Raw genomic sequence first — 22,328 nt, 5'->3', positions numbered from 1 at the left:
TACGTCAAAGAGACTAAACCTAGGCTTCTTTTTTAATATTATGAAAATTTTCATTAAATGGAGCCGAATGTCTTTTTAAACTTTCGTGTGTGACCGAATGTACACACCTTGGTATTTTAAAAAAAATATAAAAGGTTTTATACTTTAACAATTGTATGCTTGAATCGAGCTCAGAAGATATATTAAATCCGGATATGTTTGGATTTACTCCTTTTCACATTTTGAAACTTTGCTGAATTAGACCGCTAATTCCAAATGGCGTACGTGACCAGATTCTATCACCGCGTACACGTCCTGAGACGCGCATGTGAAGTCATGTGACTTGAAAACAACACTTCCAATTGGTTCTTAGTAGTTTCTATTCTGCAATTTACACGGAGCACTCCACCCACTCCTCTCACTATCTTTTCTACTCTCAAAAGAGAACGACGTTCAACACCCTTCGGAAGACTTTGCTGAAATGGCTGCCGCCCCGCATTCATCTTCCGAATCTGAAGGAAATGAGCGACTACCTTTAAAAAGAAAAAAGGAATCTTTTATTTGGCAATTTTTCACTTATCCTGAAGAACAAAAGAAAGTGAATGCGCCAAAAGTTACCTGCACGATATGCAATTCGGTTCTCTCAAGAGGAAATCCAAGAAAAAAATATTCCTTTTCCATACATACCATGGTGCGGCATGTCAAACAAGTGCACCCTGTGGAATTTGCAAAGGCATCGACAAGAGCCCTGGCCACGCTATTACCATCAGACGTGGCCAGCACATCTTCTGGTGGACGACCTGTATCACCATCGAGTGCTGTGATGGACTTGAGACCATATCTTGCAAAGGTGCACATGAAATGCAACGAGTGTGGAGAAATTCTTCTGTACGGAGAGCAGAGCCTCATTCTTACTAAACTAAAAATTGAGAGTTATAAATGCCCCGAGAAAAGATAAATTTCTTCATTTCATTTTGATCCTGTGTCACACATGAAAATGTTGTTGCAAGTTTAAAAAATCAAAAACAACATAACACTTGTTTTAAAAAAAAAAAAGAAAAAAAAAAAAGTTCTTTTCAGAACTAACTCATTCTACCAAAAAGAGCTCCAGGAGCATATTATAAAGGGGGTTTATCTCCGCTTTTTTGGCTTTCGTTCGTGCGCGACCGTGTGCGCGCACCCGCCTATATAATTCGTGAAAACTTTGCAATTGCAACTTCTTAAATTTCTTCATAGACCCATCAAAGAACTTATACTACGTCAAAGACAGTAAACCTAGGCTTCTTTTTTATTATTATGAAAATTTTCATAAAATGGAGCCGAATGTCTTTTTAAACTTTCGTGCGTGACCGAATGTACACACCTTGGTATTTTTAAAAAAATATATAAAAGGTTTTATACTTTAACAATTGTATGCTTGAATCGAGCTCAGAAGATATATTAAATCCGGATGTGTTTGGATTTACTCCTTTTCACGTTTTGAAACTTCGCTGAATTAGACCGCTACTTCCAAATGACGTACGTGACCAGATACTGTCACCGCCTACACGTCCCGAGACGCGCATGTGAAGTCATGTGACTTGAAAACAACACTTCCAATTGGTTCTTAGTAGTTTCTTTTCTGCAATTTACACGGAGAACTCCACCCACTTCTCTCACTATCTTTTCTACTCTCAAAAGAGAACAACGTTCAACATCTTTCGAAAGACTTTCTTTTCACGCGATAATGTGAAATACTGAGATTGTTACAGGATTTTCTATCAGATATGTGTTCCCATTTTTGTTGAAGCACTAACACCGTGGAAAATTCCACCGATAGCAGTGATATTTTTAACGCCGAGCACCGGCGATTTTTATCACTTAGAAGCCTTCCTATTATGAAGGTTTATCTCCTAAGTCTCTGATTCTCAAACTGTGCAACGCGGCTCCCCTGTGTGCCGTAATGAAGTGCTAGGGGCGCCGCCCACACTCTAGTGTGACTAACCATCTATAAATTCCACTGACATCTCTACCCTGGTATTTGCAATTGTGAGCATCAAAAGGAGCTGCACTACGCCCCTGTGAGAGGCCTCACTCCCACTGCTGCAACGGCTTGGCAGTCCTCCAGATGCACAGGAACAGCCCCTCCGATCCATTGAAGTTCTCTGTCGTGAGAGGCCTCACTCCCACTGCTGCAACGGCTTGGCAGTCCTACAGATGCACAGGAACACCCCCTCCGATCCATTGAAGTTCTGTGTCGGTCTCAATACCACTTACGAAATGAAAATAAGCACTGAAGAATATTCAAGCATGTAGTACTCCTCCTGCTACAGCATACAAAATGCATTCTATTACCTATAAAAAAGTCAAACACCCACGCTACAATCATATAGAACACTTCCTCTAAAGAAGCCTGTGAATAACTTTAAAACATCAGGTTAACCTTTTTTTACTCTCTCATCATTATTAAAGATAAGTATTTACAATGCTATATTAAACAATGCCATGGTTCTTGCTTTTTAATTTTAAAAATCTTGCAATCTTTCACAAACCCAATACTCATGGCTTCTTTTTCGTGACAAAAATCTTGCAATATTACATACCTACATAGAATAACAGAAAAAACATAACACTACAAAGGCCGAACACTCTACTAAACGCGGATTTGTAACCTATGGGGCAGATTTATGTTAACTACTTCATACCCAGATATGCACCAGTTAATGTGCACCACAGTATGCTAGTGCTCCGTTACCCATGGTGTGCCACATTTGAAATGTGGCGCACCATGGTACAAAAACACCATACATGCGTAACACATCTGTGCTCAAAAAGTAATACATTGCTAGGGTTGCATCGCAAGTGTGATGCAGCTCCAACAAGGCTCACCAATGCACTATATTCACAATACTGCGTCAATACCTACGCCTGCTTCAAGCACATGCACAGTTTTGAAACAGCATAGGTCTGAAAGTCACTGAGTGAAATATCATGCATTACAGTCAGCCACTTTCAAGACGCATTCCTTCAGAGGAACACTTCCTTATGGTGCAGGGCTTTAGAATGTGACATATCTCCTAGATCCATAACGTTGTAAATATGGTACATTATTTCCACTGTCATTGTATTAAATAAACTGATGAAATTGTGGCGCAAAGAGACGCAACGTCAACATAAAGCTGCTACAATGTGTTTTAAAGTGCCCTTTAAATTACAACCAACACTCTCTTTGAAGAGACCCCTCATGTTTTTTTAACACCTGTTAAGTCCTTCCATGCTCATGACAGAGCCGCTCCATCACGAGCATTGCCTCAGCTGTCCTCAGAATAGACCAGTTTTGTCATGGGCTTGCCGCTGTGCTTGCACAGCACTAATATTGTACCTCCATGACACGTCCTATTGACTAAGCAGAGCCATGACAGAACCACTGTATCATGAACAGATCTCAACCGTGGCTCATGAAGGAGTACCTCTATCATGAGCATAGGAGTACCACTCAGCCCCCCGGCCCCCTAATGCTGAGGCAGAATTGCCACTGCAGCAAAGGACTTAAACTCCTGGAAAGAACAACATGTAACATTTAATATCATTTCCCACCAATGTTTTCATATATCAGTGTTGCTGAACTCACTCAGTAAAATGTCGCTCATTTCATTAAATCACTTTTAAAGCATCCCTTATAACAATGCACCCAATCCTATGTGGAAGTGCTTATATTAAACATGACATTGCTTTAAGCAGGATAGACAAAGAAATGACACAGTGATGTAAAAGTTTCTTTATTTTTTATACTTACCTAAAAAATAGTAAAAAAGTAAAGTAAATTTATTTTAAAAACGTAGTACCTGTGGAAGAAAAGTAAAAATAAGATTATAATGTACATTTCATAAAATAAAAAAAAGTAGGAGTCAATAAGAGAGAGGCAGAGAAAACTCTCGGATGTTATTAGTTGTACTTACCTTATAAATATAATATATGTGGAAGACAGTAAAAAAATATGTTTTAATACATATTTCTAAATTCAATGTAACAAAATAACTCAAACAACATATTAAATAGTTTATTTTTGCTGTCCTCAGAATACATTGATTTTCACTATAAACAGTGATTTCAATATTAATCATCATATAACAGCGGGGAAAAAAAAACACAATCAAAATGATTGTGTTTAAAAAAACGATCCAAAATCTCCTTACATATTATAAATACCTGAAAAAAACATATCTTAAATGTTTTTCTCAAATTCGCAATTTCTTGAGTAAGCACACTACATCTTCCACAGTTACAAACTAATTAAACTATACAACCTATTTTTAAATATATCTCAAAAAAACACAGTGCAAGTATCTCCTATAAAAATCTATCTTAAGTATACATTTTCTTCTCTCATACCTTTCCGCATGGCCAAATTGTATAAGTTAACTCATTAGCTTTTAAATACCTCTCCCAAAAACTTGCGTCCATATATGTTCTAAAATAATTATCTAAAGTACTCATTTTCTTCTCTCATATTTTTCCACATGGCCAAATACTATGAGTTAAGTAGTTTTTTTCAGAAATTTCTTAATCTTAATCTTATCTATTCTTTTGTGAACCTTTACAGTAAAAATGTGTAACATGCTTTATACCACCAAACATTAACTAAATTTCTACCTGATGTTATCACTATACCAAACACAAATTTCATTTATAGATTTGTAGACCCTCAGTCACATGATATTTGTAAACAAGAAAGTTTCATATCTTTACAGTATTAATCTTCCTACAGCAAGTGATTCTACTGAAATTTGGGTTCCAAAAATAGCAGATAGGAGTTAGTTAAGGCAAAAGGCAAACGTTTCTTAAAAGTCAATTGGGTATCATTGCAAAGCGTCCAGCCACTTCCACACTTCAAATAAGCTGTATAATGTCCTGATGATGTGGAAGGCCCTTCATGAAAAATAATGGCTACAGTTACAAATGTTCTTCTGGAAATAGATACTTGAGTAGCCACAACATTTTTAAATAAAGTTGACAATTTACTCCCATCAGCTCTGCAACGTTGAAACATTAATATTACATATTGTCCATATCTATGGATAAATAAAGTTGATAACATTTCAGACTTACATTGAGAACAGACCATGTTCTGATGCGCATCTTTAACTAGTTTATTAAAATACACTTCTTTACAGTCTGGTAATGTTAAATATATAAATCTTTCACTGTGTATATCAGTACTACTTGAAAATGAGCAATTATCACAGTTATGTTCCCATTTATAAGAAAGGCCAAAAAGATTATCAATATCTACACCTTCATCTTCCAAAACTGTAAACATATACATAATAAATTCCTGACAATCTTGCTGAATATTCTGTGAAAATTGATTTACTCCTGCACATATGTCTAAAACATTCCTTAGTTCTGAAACACTTCCTACTTCACTTTCACCACTACTACATTTTTCAAATATAGAATTTAAGGAATAGCAAAATGTTTGCTCCTGATTTTCTACAATCTGTTCCCTAACATTTTTTAGAAAAAAACAACATTAACTACTACATTTGCATAACAGTTGACACCAGACCTGTTTTCAAACTTAAATCCAACATTCTCTTCAATACTAACCGTTTTCTTATGCCTACCAACAACAGCTACATCTTTTTTTCGTCGTTTCTCAACTACTTCAGCACATTTCTCCTCATTTTTCCTTTTCTGACCAACCATACGCCTTTCAATTCAAGGATATTGAGGTAAACTTGGAGCATATTCTCTTCTTAACCTATTATACTCCTTCACACAATTTAAATCTGCACTAATCTTTGTCTCATCATAATCAATTAAATAAAGTCCACATAAAGTTCTAACTCGCGATAAAGCAACATATGCCATACCCTCTTTGAATACAGTGCTTCCAATATTTACCAAAGCACAATCTACACTTAAACCTTGAGATTTGTGAATAGTCACTGCATATGCCAAACAAATTGGAAATTGCTTCCGACGGACATATAAGTCTTTCACAAGCAAAAAACGATTTGAACAGCGACTAATTTGCTGAACTTCCTCAATTCCATCAAATTTTATTCTTAAAAATTCAATCTCATCTCTATTTGTATAATTAACAAAACCAACAACATTACCCATTGCTCCATTTACCAATCCTCTTTCTACATGTAAATTTCTCCTTAAAATTATCCGACAATTTAAACATACATACAGATTTTTCTCTAAACCAGCAGTTTTAGATATACTTTTTTGAAGAGAATCCAATTTTAACTTCAACTTTTCAGACAAAACAATAGTACTACCTTCATGCTCTATTCTATCTTTAGCTTCCAGTTTCCTAATTTGTTGATTTTCTAAATTCAACATTTTCTCATTAAAAACTGAACATTCTTTCACAGTTGGCATCAAGCATATCACTGATTTATCTGCTACCTCTTTACTATATATTTTCTCAGGTACATTATCTTCATTAGGAAACAGCTTGGAAAGTAATCATGTTCGTAGAGTGTGTTTCGCATCTTCAGTTAGTTTTCCAATCCTGATATCTTGAAGAATATTTCCATATTTAGTATCCTTTGCCTGTCGCATATTTTGAATCAGTTCAGTATACTTGAAATGTGACCATATATTAACATTTCCAATACTGCCCAGGCAATTTCTAGTCTCCTCATGCGTAAGAGTTTCAATTACAGGTTGTCCTTTCACTGGAGTTAGTTGGAGTAGATCTCCAAAAACTATGACATGTTTACCTCCAAATAACACATCATACTCTGTCTTAAGTATCTGTTGCATTCTTAAATGCACAAAAGCAAGCATTAAATAAGATACCATGCTTACTTCATCAATAATAAGAAGTTTCATTTTTTTAAGCACTCTAGAAACTTCAAAACAAGCTTCTCCAGATAGCTTGTGATATTGTAATTTATTTTCATGTTCAACTGGCAGCATCAGTAAACGATGTAAAGTAATACCTTTAATATTATGTGCTGCCAATCCAGTTGGAGCAGTAACAACACACGACAGTGTTGACTGAGTTCTTTGCTGTAAATATGTAGTAATTCCTTTAATTAGGAAACTTTTACCAGTTCCAGCTTCTCCACTTACATATAATCGAATAGGTTCAAATGACATACATGAGCAATCTTTTCTCTCATGACGAAAGCCATGCTCAATGTGCTCTGTCACTTCATCATATATCTGTCTTTGCTCAATATTAAATTGCTTCTTTAATTCTTCTAAGTTGATTACTTCCTCTTGACCTTGCTGCATTGCTCTTTCCACCTCATCCATGGCAGTGGCTGCTTCATTTTGGATAATTGGTTGTCCCAGTGGATCTTGACTTAATGAAGCCGAACTTTGACTATCTTGTGAACTATCTCTAGCAATCTCCGCTGCAATTGTCACTTCTTGCTCTATTTCATCATTCAACATTTGCAGATAATTACTAAAAACAGTACATTCAATACTACTTTTAGATGCGTTGAATGAATCTTCATAACTATCAAAGTCCCCAAGTAGTTCCTCTTCTCTACGCCATGGTTTAAAGAGTTGCAAAAGAGCAAAATAGTAAAATTCTCTTTTGTCAGGTGTTTCGCAACTCAGTTTCCGATGATTAATCAAGTGTCCTTTTCTTTGCTTCACCAGACATCCTTCTTGTCCAATTACAGCATATACACCTTTATCAATGTTCTCTGTAACATTCCTTTTAAAAGTGTAGTTTTGAAGTATTTCATACAGACAAATGTTTTCTAAAAGAGTACTTCTATTTGGATAGCATGTATCCAACATATTTGTTTTCAGAATGTCTGTACTGTTTGGTTCTTTCTGGGCTAAATATTCAATTTCTTGCACAGGTTTTAGAACACGGTTTCGTGTTTCTGCAAGACCCAAACTCACCCAGAGAATAGTCCTTGATTTAGCATAAAGACTTGCTGATGATAATTGGTCACAACATTCATATGCTCCAATTTCTCGATGAGACAACATCTTCAAACTGTACGTATACAATTTCTTGCTTAGGCTCTTTTCATGAGAAATGTCTTCCCACATCTCCTTCAGTTCCGTCTTTTCAGATTTTGTGATGTAAGACGTTACATATCGAGCCACAGCAATAGAGTTGTCTGCAACATATTGTATGTCCATGTTAGCATTCCACATGGACAAAATGACTGGGTTATAGTCATTTATATATTTGGATTCTTCACCTCTTCTTAAATTGTACGTATTTTTAGGTGACCTTCTTCTGATGTTATGTCGCAAAGATGACATCAAATTGTTGACTCTTCCTTTTGAAAGTACCGGTCGTGCAAATCCAAAACGACATTTGGTATAGAATTTACTCTTTGATTTGAATTTTCGCCGACAATATTTTCCACAACGATGACTTTGAAAGCGTAACACTTTTCCTCTTAAGTCCTTATCAGTTGTACTATTAGGTATGTCACAAGTGGCATACTGTTCAATAAAAGAGAGTACAGTCTCATCCGAGTCTCTTCCAAATTTAGGAGCATCCTTGATCCATAACAGCATATGAATATGAGGAGCACCTCTTGCTTGGTATTCTTTTCTCCAAAAGAAATCCAGTACTTCACCAAGATGCGGATTTTTCTTGTGTGTAAGAAAAGTCATCATAGCTTCAAATCTATGATTAAAATATCTGCAAACATTAACCGGATCTAACGAACACAGTTCTCCGGGTGTCTTGTAGTTTATATTTTCTATGTTTGCATTCGCCTCCTGAAGAAATTCAAGTAAATCTTCCCAAGCATACTCTGCACAGCTTAGAGTTAAAAACCATGTTGGTGCTCCTAAGTTTCTAAGCATGCACTTCAAATCTCCATGACGACGGTACCAATACTCATTAGTACCACGCTGACAAGCCATTAAATTAATTAGGTGTGAATCCAAAACACTATCTTTCTGTTGCACTTTATCCATATCCATAAATTCCTTTGCTGAAATATTATGCAGATGAACTCCACTTTTTAAGATATGATTTACTGCATAAGAGAGACCAGATAAGTCACTCTCAAACAGAAGATGAAACAAATATGGAATGCATTGGCGAAACCTCGGATCTTCTGCATATAATCTTGTTGTCCGGTATTCAGATGCAGGAATCTGCATAGGTCGATCATCATATCGTGTACCTTCACCTGTAGGGAATAACTGTGGGAAACAACGACCTTCCAAACTTTCTTCCCACACACTAATAGGATTTCCTTTTGCCTTTTTCATCTGAAATAATTCAATAGCATTCCCTATTGCTTCTTTGGAATGCAGTGGATGAACACTGTAATGTTCATAAATTTCTTCACTTCTGGATAGGTCAACTTTTTCAATTTGTCCAATAGACAAATCACTCTCCTCTTCTTCACTTACATCTTCTTCTTCTACGTATACATCTTTATAGTACTTATTGTTTTGAACTAAATACAACGTTGCCTTTTTGACTTTTCTAACATCCACTAAATCTTGCCAGATTTTCTTACTCTTTGTAGGTACACCATTAACTAGAATACCTAGAGGTTCCTCTTCTACATTTTCAACACCAATTGTTTCCATATTTTTTTTTAAATCAAGTGGCAAATATACAACTCTACCCTTTAATCCTCTTTGTAAATCTGAAGGATTTAATTTACCAGTCTTAGGCTCCATACGAACAATAGCCTGAAAAGGATGTACACATTGGATCAGAATAGTCTCATAAGTATTTAAATCCATCAATTCTGATGGAATATTTATCAACTCTAGATTATTATGAACAGCTCTAGCAGGCATTTTATTTTCATTTAATTTATTATAACAATATTAACAAATACGTTGCTCAAAACCCAAATCAAAATAGTTTTCCACCAACAAATAAGTTGCAAAATCTTTCCATTGACCATTACTTTCATCTTCACTTTTTAAATATAAATCAACTAACCTAGTTTGACTTTTGTAATGAATGCGTCGACAACAGACACAAGAAAAATTTGGTTTCCCACCTGCAATTACCTTAAACTTTATTATTTCCTGTTCAAAATTTTCAATATTAACATGTCCAACATTTTCTAACACATTTCCTTCTATAATTATATCAGTTTCTGCATTACCTTCCTCTGGACCAAAATAACTTACCTCAATTTCTGCACAAATCTTCTTAACATCTAATTCACATCCATACAAAAGAGCACTATTTAACTGTTTAAGTTTAAGTGCTGGACTTTTTGCATAATACAACTTTCTCACCAATTTTCTGAAGTGATGAAACACACTCTGGCATATTTTTTTAGAAAGACAAGCCAGAGAATGACCTTGCAGACCTATTTTTTCTCGCACTCTGCAATGATCTAATTATTGCAACATAACAATTTTTTTTCTAAGACTTTCTTTAGTGTACTTACGTAAGAAATTGCAAAAGAAATCAATTGAATCCTGTCGTACACTACAAATGCTACTACAATTCCAACTGTAAACAGAACAGGTCCCCCTGAAGCTTCTCCAGCCATCACCTCTTCTGCATTTCTAACCACAATTTTCTCTTTCTCAATTACACATCCCTCCTTCACCTCGTATCCTCGACCACTGGTGTCAACTGCATGCAACAAATCGTTACTTTGAAAGTAACTCTCTTCATTAAAAAATGGTTCAGACGTTGAAGTATGCATCCACTTCCCAGAAAACACTTTACAAAAATTACTCCTATTTACGTGTCTCTTCCATTTACTTTTAGCTTTTAAAACTCGTATTGCCTTATTTAGCGTATTTATTCTATTAAGTACTAAAATAAATAATTTTCTTTTTGTCTCAAACGCGCGCTCAACAATACCCTCTATATATTGTTTCTTCTTAAGAAAAGCAGATCTTCTTTTAGAAACTTTCTCCTTTTGTAATAAATTCGAAACTACTCTGTTGTAAAACATACGCTTCCTGATTTGGCTAAATTGATTCATCCGAGTTTTACTGTACAGATTTTCCTGTCTCCTGATTCCAGAAACATTTTTATCTTTGGTTCCATGTCTCCTTCTCGATACTGGTATACTTTTTTCCTTGTCCACTTCAATACTAATATTTTTCCTTCCACATATTGCTCTCAAAAACTTGTTGGTTTGCTTACCAGGAGCACTCTTCTTTTTATCCGTCCTATGTTCTTTTGATACTTCTTCAATTCCTTTCTTCTTCAAATTGTAAGTCCGTTTATAGAGCTTTCTTTTTTCAGTTCTGGTCGGCATCTTAATTTAAGATTTTGATGAAATTCTCAATCTCTAAAACACAAACATAACAAATATTATAGTTGACTACTAGCATATAACGTACAAATTTAAACCACAGATTCATTTTCTAAGTAGAATAAAGAAAATAACAGAAAGTCTCTGAACTGAGTAGGAAATCCTGTAGTGAATGTTGGTTCTTAATTTTATCACACTCCATATCTGTTTTAACATTATAGACAGTTTTTAATTCTAATTTTTAAAGCATACAAACAGTACACTTTTTTCAAGAACTATGGGTCATCGTAGATGTTTTAATCTTTTTTACTACAATCTCTTTTACACTTCATGAGAACATGTCTTATCACTCTCCTAAAGCACATCAACGACGAATAGGTCAAGAAAACTGTCTTCAAGAATGCTTTACTATCAAAAAAAAATTTATTTATTGAAATCTTCATAATTTTGTAGAACTTCCACCATTATATCATTAGGGACTTCTTCAAGTCCAAAGTCCTCATCTCCTTCTACCATCTCTAAGTAAGCGGAGTCTAAAGACATGTCCATAAAATAATTGTTTTCATCTATTTCCTCTTGAAAGACTGCGTCTAAAATTTCCTCCATCACTTCGTTAATGATTTCAAAATGAATTTGTTTCTCTTCTGAGGAATTCTCCATAACTAGACTCAGTTTATTCTTCTGTATCCTTTTTAAAAAAATAGAGACTAAATTATATCTTTTTTCATAAATGTATAACTTAAAAGTACCTTTACTAATTTTTAAACTACATATATTTTTATAATTTCTAACTTATTAACTCTATATATTTTAAGATACCACGTTCCTCTTGTTTTGAAAAGAAATTGGCAATATAACTCTAAACATTAACACTGATCTTTTTTTTCCATTAAATAATAACTGTTGTTAAAAGACATTTTACTGTAAAATTTCTTTTTAGATTTTCTCGATATCACAAATATTGATAATCTGTAGAATTAATTTTTAGAGACCCATTTTTTCAGTTCACCAGTAGAAAGAGCTATGTAAACTATATGCACTCTGAAGAGAAGGCTCACACTATACAAACCATAGCATTCACTTAACAGATTACTACTTCCCACAGAGATAGTTCCTTTCATGTTTCAACAGCATACTCACCATGTAAAAGTCATAGCATGTACAAAATGTCATACTAAGCATGAAGAACAACCTCATAATAAACCTCTGCATGAATATGTAAAACAATGCTGATACATAGTATAATCACAGATATGCAGGAAAGATACCCATCACACCTAGAACCATATCATAATACCTCTTTGTAAATAAAGGAGAAAAACTGCCAAACATAATGCAACAAGATTTCAAAAATCATGAGCACTTCACAAGATTTAAGTAATGGAAACATGAAAGAATTATACTCCAATGATCCGTAAATCTGAACTCCATCAAAAAGAACACATGCACCAAGCCCATTAAAAGATAATTTCAACTGTCAGTGGAGAATATCTCAAAATACATATCTAGTATAAGCAGATACAACCCATGTGAATAATTCAAGATAAAATCATATTCCAAAATGAAATTTTACAAACATTTAAAAAAATCTTCTTCATTATTTTTATGTGCACCCAAAAAAATTGCCTGTGCAAAAATACGAACTCACCTGAAAAAAAGAATATCATTCCTCAAATTCTGTAATTCAGAAGGCAGGTTGTTGCTTTTCAGCACCAAACACTGTAAAAAAGAAAATAATAAAATGTAATTAACTTATTACAGACTTATTTCTTACACAACATAGAGCCATTATAGCAAAGAACAAGCATAACAGATAAATTCCCCAAGATTCTCTATCATTACAATAAGATACAAAATGTCTCATTTATGAAACCATTGCGCCACAGATATATCACTTTTTCCCATGTTAAAACGCATGCACCAGCGACACAAGGCCTTCATAACTAAAAGCCCATGTGACGGAGAACAAGTGCATAGACAGAAAATACAGGGCCAACCATGGGCATATGCAAGCAGTACACCTGCACAGGACCACCAAACCCCAGGAGCCACCATATTAATATATATCCTTAATATAATAATCCTCTAAGGATGCATACATATTTGCGTAGCGGACCATGGCAGGAATTTGGCGTGCTCTGCCTCTGTTCCACTTCCAAACACCTTGATCCACCCCCCCCTCTTCAGTGGGCTGCACGCTCCGCCCCGCCCAAACCCCCTGTTACAGAGCCCCCTACCTACGCTCCCTGCCCAGGGCTGCCATGACCCTATACCCGCCCCTGGAAAATGTGTAAGACACAGCAACAGTAAAAATCAAAGAATAGGCAACATGCAGAAAAACTACACAGTAGATAAAGAAACGAGGGGCATATTATCAAGGGGGTTTATCTCCGCTTGTTTGGCTTTAAAAGCCAAGAAAGCGGAGATAAAATTATCTCCCTATTACCTAGCTGTCGCTAACACCAGTTAGCGACAGCTAGTAGGAGATAGCGACCATCTTGGGCCCCACTTTGCATGTCAGTGATATTTATCACTAATGACATGCAAAGTGGGCGTGCCAAGATGTTAGCGACTGGAAACAGTCGCTAACATCGCTATCTCCTATTACCAACTTTTGAAGATATTCGTGCTAGGCGCGAATATCTCCAAAAGCTAACACCTGTCCTGAGCAGTACTTAGCCATGTTATCCAATGGGAGGTGGATAACATGGCTAAGAGCATTAGCTCGGTAATGCATAAATATCGCTGACTTTTCAGCGATATTCATGCATTGCGGCCGTTTTTTATCGCATTTGCGATAAACCTTGGTAATACCAAGGTTTATCTGCGATAAAAATTACCGCAGCGCAGCGGTACATTTTTGTCTCTAACCAAGCAATAGCGATAATTATCGCTATTGCTTGGTAATATGCCCCATATGTTTAAGATAACCCCATTGAAAAACATGTAGTAATTTTTTTAATCTGCCATGCATCTAGCCCTCCACGACCGCTTTGGAAACTCCTGCTCTAAACCTTTACATTTCATTTTTAAAACAAACGCACGTTTTTTTTCAAAGCTGCATATTAAACGCCTAAACATATATTTAGTCGTCCACATGCAGGCACTTTCAATTACATGACTTATTTAAGTGGAATCCCTGTAATGTTGCATATCTTTCCAAAAATACACCAGTGCCTATTATTATAACGATTTTTTTTCATTCTTCATCAGTGATATTATTTTTTACATGTAATGAAAATCACTATGACTTTTTAAACGACAAAGCTTACGCGGTAAAAATCACTCTGCATTTGCTTCCCTTTAAGAATGTAGTTTATCTACCCCACGCATGTGAACCTTGATATTTCCATCTGGCAGCAAATTCCGACCTTGAATCACAAGACATGAACAACAGCCTTATTGTCACAAAAACAAGTTAGCGTAGCATCTGTTCGCGAACATATCTTTCACTTAGCTAATATTCACAGACAACACCATTCCTTATAAAAGAGTGGCCTTCCTTTACAATGTACTAAGGTGACTCCCTTAATTTTAAACGCATCCTCCACTTCAAGACAGGCTATTTTTTTTATAACTACTAAGCAATGGTTTAGTGACCGGACTACCAAAAATTATATCAAGTCATTCTGCTACTATTCACTCCATGCTCTGCGACCTATTTCTGTGGACTTCCTGTTGAACTGCCAGTGCTGCGACGTTTGTGTTCCCATTTCGTTTATTTCAAAATGGATGTCCCTCCTGTCTTCGCAAACAAGCCGGAACACTTAGAACTATTTCGCCAGAAGATGCTTGACTACTACGGCATCTTAGCACTCTCGACTCTGAATACTTCATATCGATTATCATTTCGATATTCCTATTTCACCTGTGTGCAGCCTGTATTTCATTGCCTGAGCTGTGATTTCATGTGGGCCCTGGACTTATGTCTCTGCAACTTGGTACCTCCTGAAGTGAATTAAATCATCTCATGAATCCGTTAATTGATCATGAACAGCTTTGTTGCAACGGAGGGATTATGGCCTTTGCAGCGATACAAGGAGTTCTGGGTCATTGGGATATATTCGCAGCGGCGCAAGATTTCCTGACAGACAGCTACATTAAAAACCCACCGCGCTGTCCTCTGATGGTACTAGAGGCTCCGGTAATAACAGATCATGAATGCTGCTTTCCTCTTTTCAATTGGATGGCTGACATGTTTTCGGATCATATCAGTGACTTCTTGTTAGAAGCAGTTGCTGCCTACTTTGCCTATACAATCCTGGGTTGACTGTTATGCAAGCCATTGACGTCCACATTTCGTTTTGCCTCCCTATATTTTTCACGTTTTCTTGGATACTTTCTTAACATGAACAGACCTATTGGCTTTACTAACAGTGGACATAATGATTTCCTACTGGTTAAATTTTGATCTTTTATGTGGACAAAAATTTTTTCCTTCACCTACTCGATTTTTAACTTTATTTTTTATCAAAGTCTAATCTCAACAATTCTATTGTATATCTTATCTTATGTTATTTCAAACGTACTCGAACCAAAACTCGCTAATATATGCTACATGTGCCCTAATTAATGTGTAAATATAGAATGAGTTTTTTATAACTGTAAACGCAATTTCGCATTTGAACTGCTTAATTCCGCCTCAGACACCTCTGATCATTTAATTTTCCATAAACTGAAATATTTTGATTACATACATGCACCTCTCGCCATTTTGTCCGTTTTGGCGCGTTTTTTTTTCCCTTACACAATAGCATAACAGAAACGTGATAGTGCTTCGCATGCAGAGAGCTGATTGATAAAGACATAATGTCTAACCACTAGCATTTTCATGTATCGTTCCTAAACTGAAAGGCCAGAGACCTTCTTCCATTTATTAAAATATATTATACTTCCTCATAAGAGTGTATAATTAATTTTGCAAAACCATATTCATTTTTCATCAACTATACCATTTGTATTCTATGTACTACTGACTATACCGATTACTTTGTTTTTTGCAATGTCTCTACTCGTATTAGATTAGAAACTTGCCTTGATAACAGTGCATTTCTGAATAAACATTTCAAATATACACGTTCTCTCTTTTAATCCATAATCTCAACTAAAATGATTGTATACTGAAACAGTATTCATGTGTTCCACGTAACTTCAGCTGTACTAACTTAATATTTTCTTTTGTCGACCTGATTTACTCATACTAGAACCCACAGGCCTATAACAGCCCGTGAACCCTTTCTTAGTAGGTCGCGCACCATGCAGACAGTTGTACCTCTGTAAAGAAATAATGTATTACTCTTTTCAAGCACCGTCGCAGTTCCGCTTCACTCAGTGTTAATCACTGCTCCCACGCTTCTACAGACCAGACGCTATGTTGTATTTCACTCCTTATCACGCTTTAATCTCCACAATAACAAACACTTCTCCGCCAGCCACCAGAGAACAGAGTGCAGATGCAGAGGCACTAAGTAGTGAAATACAACATACCCTCTGCTCTATGGAAGCAACCGAGCGGTAATTCTGAAAGAAAACATTCACTAGCGCTTCAAAAAAGCTTTTCAATTATATAAATAGTTTTTTGAAAACGTTCCAACTACTTTGATGCGACTATCTGTGTGTGCCTCCACAGCAAAGTTCCTCAGCCCGGACTGAAGGCAGACACAGACAGACACACACACAATAAGATAACACAGGGCAACGGAGACGGAAAACCGAAGGCAGATGAAGATGCAGTCAAACAGCAGGAGTGAGAGAGATATTTTTATACTCCGTTTGGTACCTCAATTTACGAACACATTTACTGCACAAATCTCTGTACAACCTCATAGTCAGAACTTTTCATTTTATTTTACTCGACCACCTCCCCCTCTCACCCCACCAGTACAAGCCGCGGCCACAAACTACAATGTAATTTTGTCGTCTGTCAGAAAGTTTAAGAATTCATTAAGCATTACCACTTTTTCAAGACGGTATCACATGTAATGTACCAACTTTTCATTTTATTTTACTCGACCACCTGCCCTTCTCACCCTACGCCCACCAATGCAGGCCGCGGCCACAAACCGCACTATAATTTTGTCGTCTGACAGAAACTTTAACAATTCATTAAACATTATCACTTTTTCAAGACGGTATCACATGTAATATACCAACTTTTCATTTTATTTCACTCAACCACCTGCCCCTCTCACCCTACACCCACCAATGCAGGCCGCGTCCAGAAACCGCACTCTAATTTTGTCGTGTGACAGAAACTTTACGAATTCATTAACCATTAGCATTTTACTTTTCATTTTATTTCACTCAACCACCTGCCCCTCTCACCCTACACCCACCAATGCAGGCCGCGTCCAGAAACTGCACTCTAATTTTGTCGTGTGACAGAAACTTTACGAATTCATTAACTATTAGCATTTTACTTTTCATTTTATTTTACTCGACCACCTCCCCCTCTCACCCCACCAGTGCAAGCCGCGGCCACAAACTACAATGTAATTTTGTCGTCTGTCAGAAAGTTTAAGAATTCATTAAGCATTACCACTTTTTCAACACGGTATCACATGTAATATACCAACTTTTCATTTTATTTCACTCAACCACCTGCCCCTCTCACCCTACACCCACCAATGCAGGCCGCGTCCAGAAACCGCACTCTAATTTTGTCGTGTGACAGAAAGTTTACGAATTCATTAACCATTAACATTTTTTCACGACGGTATCACATGTAATTTACCATTTCTCTCTCTATCTGCATTATCTGTCTCTCTGCTAATATCATTTTTTCACTTCATAAACAACTTCTCTCATTATATATAAAGGCTTCAAAATCACACAAATAATTACTCTTTATATTAAACATATTTTATACTTCATATTTCACATTTAAATTAAAAATAGTTTTAGAAATACAACACATTATGACAGCCAAAAATGAGTTTAGTTTCAAACTATGAGGAAAATCAATCATTGTTTGTGAGTAAACCATATTTTACGGTACATGACAAAACAAACAGTTACAGACTTACCTTTACCAATGCTTTGTACGATGTACAACAGTGACAGTCACAAAATAGATATTCGTTTGACGGAAGTCTCAATTATGCTGCTATCACTGCAACCAAAATTCAATGGCACAGATATCCAGTCAATACAGACTCATATATGTCTCTTCAGCCAATCATATTTCCTCCCGCAAAATTTTGTATTCAAATTTACATTTCAGTTGGTTGTCCCTCACAATATTTTCAATGTCACATAAAAGTCACCCATCACCCACTGCCATCTCTGGCTGTTTCCATGGTAACACCTCATTCTGCACCTGGCTGAAGGCACAGGTCAAAAGTTCATATCTCAACGTTCTACAGCAAACTAACAACACTGTTTTCCCTCCAGAAACACCTGCCTATCCACAGCTCTGTTACATGTCATTTTTTTCACACCCAATACTACTTTTTCTTTTACATAACATTAACATGCAACGTAGTCTTCAATCTTCACGTATTAGAATCAACCAATCATTTTTCGTTTTTCAACCACACCAAGCTTCATCCATTTTTTTATCCTGACTTTCAGCTTCTAACTGCCATTCCACTTCCAGAACCCATCGGAGTACGAGTGCATCTGCCTTGAAAATGAAGGTTTGGCTTTTAGGACACAGCTATATTCACTGGAGTGGAAAATATGCAGCAAGCAGACGAATTTCCAACCTTGATTTACCAAATGTGCAGATAACGTGGATTGGGCAAAGAGGATTAAGATGTCACCAATTAATACCATTGGTGAAAACTTTTATGCATCTCCCAGAACCAGACCTTATAATTGTGCACTGTGGTGGGAACGATCTAGGCACATTGACTGGGGTAGGTCTGGAAATGCTTCTAAAAGACACCTTTCGACAATTGATGACACTTTTTCCTCGAACTGCCTTGGTATATTCCAATATATGCCAAGGACAGAAATGGAATTGGTCCAATCAACATTGTGCACAAATTGAGAAAGCAAGGAGACATGTAAATAAATCTGTTTCTGCTTTCCTCAGAGATTATAGCATGGGTTCTATTTACCACAACAACTTGCGTTACCACATGCAAGACATCTATAGGACAGATGGTGTTCATTTCACGGATGAGGGAAACAGAATCTGCATCGGTACTTACTTATAAATGCAGAAAAAACTCAATTAACACAAGGGCTCTTTTCAGAGCCACCTTATATCAAAGCACTCAAACTTCTGATTTATCTCCATTTTCACACTCTTGTAAATAGGTGTGCGCGCCCGAGTGCGCGCACCCCGCAACTTTAAAAAAAAAATATATATATATATTTTCGCGTTTAAGGGCCTTACTGCACACCCTGAGAGAACCTACGCAGCAAAACAATCTCTACCTTCTCCCCTTTCCATGTTCCAACGCTTTGAAATGACAATATATTTACTCGCAGTGACAAAATGGCGGTCAACACTTCCTGATTTCCTTCTAATCGAACGTTAACAGACGTCACGCAGCAAAAAAAATTCCGCTCGCGCGCAGCCGCTTGAGTGCGCGCACCCGTGCGCGCTTATAGATATATAATTGACTTTAACTTTAATTTTCTCAGCAACTACTGAACAGATTTACACCATTCCAAAAAAAGCGTAATCTGCGAGCCGGACTCTACAGTTTTGCCAAATTTCTTATAAATCCATTCAGCCGTTCGACCTGTAGCCGTGTCTAAACGTCCTATGGAAAATAACATGGAGAAAACATGTTTTGGGACCCCCTTTTATATCAGCCCCCACTTCACCAATCCCCCCCAAACTTTCAGGGAAGGAGCGCAGAGGACCGAGCCATCTTCTTTGAGAAATTCGCAAAGATTCATCCACCAGGGCCAAAGTTAATCCAAATAGATTGTTGAGGATTTCCTATGGAAACTAGGTCCTAACTATAACTACCTACTGGCGACCGCCAGTAGGTAATATATATATATATATATATATATACACACACACACACATAGTCACACATATGTATGTATATATATGTGTGTATATATATGTATGTATATATGTGTACTTATATTCATTAATTGTGTCTATAGTTGGCAGTGGTTTGCAACCTGTTCTGTAGGGACCATCACTCTAGGAAGGGTAAGGGAGTCACACACCTAAATAACCCCTGCTCACCCCCTTGATAGCTTGGCAAGAGTAGTTAGGCTTATCTCAGAGACAATGTGTAAAATATTTGTAATTGCACACACAGTGGAAACACTACAAAAGGAGTCCACACCAGTTTAGAAAAATAGCTATTATTTATCTGAATAGAGCAAGACCAAACCAATCAAAATCTAAAATACTCATGTCCAAATTTTACTTTTGAAACATTAAGCAAGTTTAGTCCATAGAAATCAGTGGATGCATTTGTTTAAGCACAAAGTACCTTAGATGTGTCAGGAAATAGTTCCTTACTTGCAAGGGAGGTGATGCGTCGGTGCCTAACTACTAGACTGAGGAGGAGATGCGTTGGTTCCTTACTGGCAGGGGAGGTGATGCATCAGTATCCAGACAGACGGCCTTGTTTTTTCACTGTTGTGCGGACTCGATGAAGAGTCAGCATCAAGGGAAAATGTATCAAAATCCAGAGGTGCTGTGTCAATGAAGCAACGACTATGCTGGCACTGCATCATTTTTGCAGCCCTGAGGCAGGTGCTGTGCTGATTCTTTAGCTGCAAGGAGGTGCTGCAACAGAGTCAGAGTGGTTGCCATGGACGTCTGTGACACAGTACTCTGGATTCATACAGCAGTGATTTTTATGACGCACTGCGACGAGAAGCGAGAGCCTGTGGTGAAAGCTGTGATTGATGCTTCCAGCGGAAACCACGATTCTATGCAGGCAGCGCCATGTGTCGATCTTTTGCAGTGATGGATAGAGAAAACAGGCGCTGGGAGCAAATGCGTGGATTTTCTCCTTAAGATCACTTGGTTACACTTTCAACGGCCCAGGAACTGGATTTGGTACAATTTGGCAAGTCAGGGCTCTCAGCAAAAGAGCCCAGTAATGGGTAGGCGAAGTCTTTGATGCCCCTGAGACTTCTTAACAGGAGGCAAGCACGCTAAGACCTTGCAGAACCTTGGAAACAGGTTGTAGAAAGCAAAGTCCAGTCCTTTCACTCCCAGTACAAAAGAAGCAAGCAGCAGGCCAGCACCACAAAGCAACAGGTAAAGTGGCAGTCCGTCCTACAGCATTTAGCTCTTCTCACTGGCAGAATGTCCACAGTCCAGAAGTGTTCTGATTTTGAGGTGTCGGAGGTCCAATACTTATACCCCTTTCTGTCATTGAAGTAGGCAAGATTCAAAGTAAAGTATTTTTAGTGCACAAGAAGCTGCTTTTACCAGACTTGGCCCCAGAGACACTACATGGGGGTGGAGAAAGCTTTGCATGAGAAAACAGCACAGACATATTCAAGTGTCAGTGACAGCTCCTCCCACCACTTTAGCTCAGGAAGGCCCATCAGCCTGGTAATGGCCCATCCAGATATACAAGACATATCTCGGCTCTATTTGTGTGACTGTCTAGAGTGAATGCACAAGAGCCCACCTGTCAGCCAACCCAGATGTGTATTCTACAGACAGGCAGAGGCACAGAATGGTTAAACAAGAAAATACCCACTTTCTTAAAGTAGCATTTCCAAACACTTAATTTAAAAATCAACTTCACCAAAAGATGTTTTTTAAAATTGTGAGTTCAGAGACCCCCTACTTAAAGTCTCTTTCTGCTCCCAATGGGAAATTACACGTAAAGGATATTTCAAGGCAATACCCATGTTGTCCTATGGGAGAGATACTCCTTGTAATAGGGAAAAACTAAGTTAACAGTATTTCACTAATAGGACATGTAAAACACACCAGCACAAGTCCTACCTTTTAAATACACTGCACCCTGCCCATGGTCTGCCTTGGGCATACCACAGGGGTGATGTACTTGTAGGAAAAGGGAAGGTGGGGGCTTGACATGTGGGTGCACTTGCCAGGTAAGCATGGCAGTTTAAAACTGCACACACAGACACTGCAGTGGCAGGTCTGAGACATGATTGCATGGCTACGCATGGTGGCAGTACAATCAGTGCTGCAGGCCCAATAGCAGCATTTGATATACATACCCTGGGCACACCTGGTGTACTTTACTAGGGACT

This window comes from Lissotriton helveticus, chromosome 2_1, assembly GCF_964261635.1.
Source record: "Lissotriton helveticus chromosome 2_1, aLisHel1.1, whole genome shotgun sequence".
Lineage (NCBI taxonomy): Eukaryota > Metazoa > Chordata > Amphibia > Caudata > Salamandridae > Lissotriton > Lissotriton helveticus.
Note: the sequence above shows the minus strand (reverse complement) of the source record.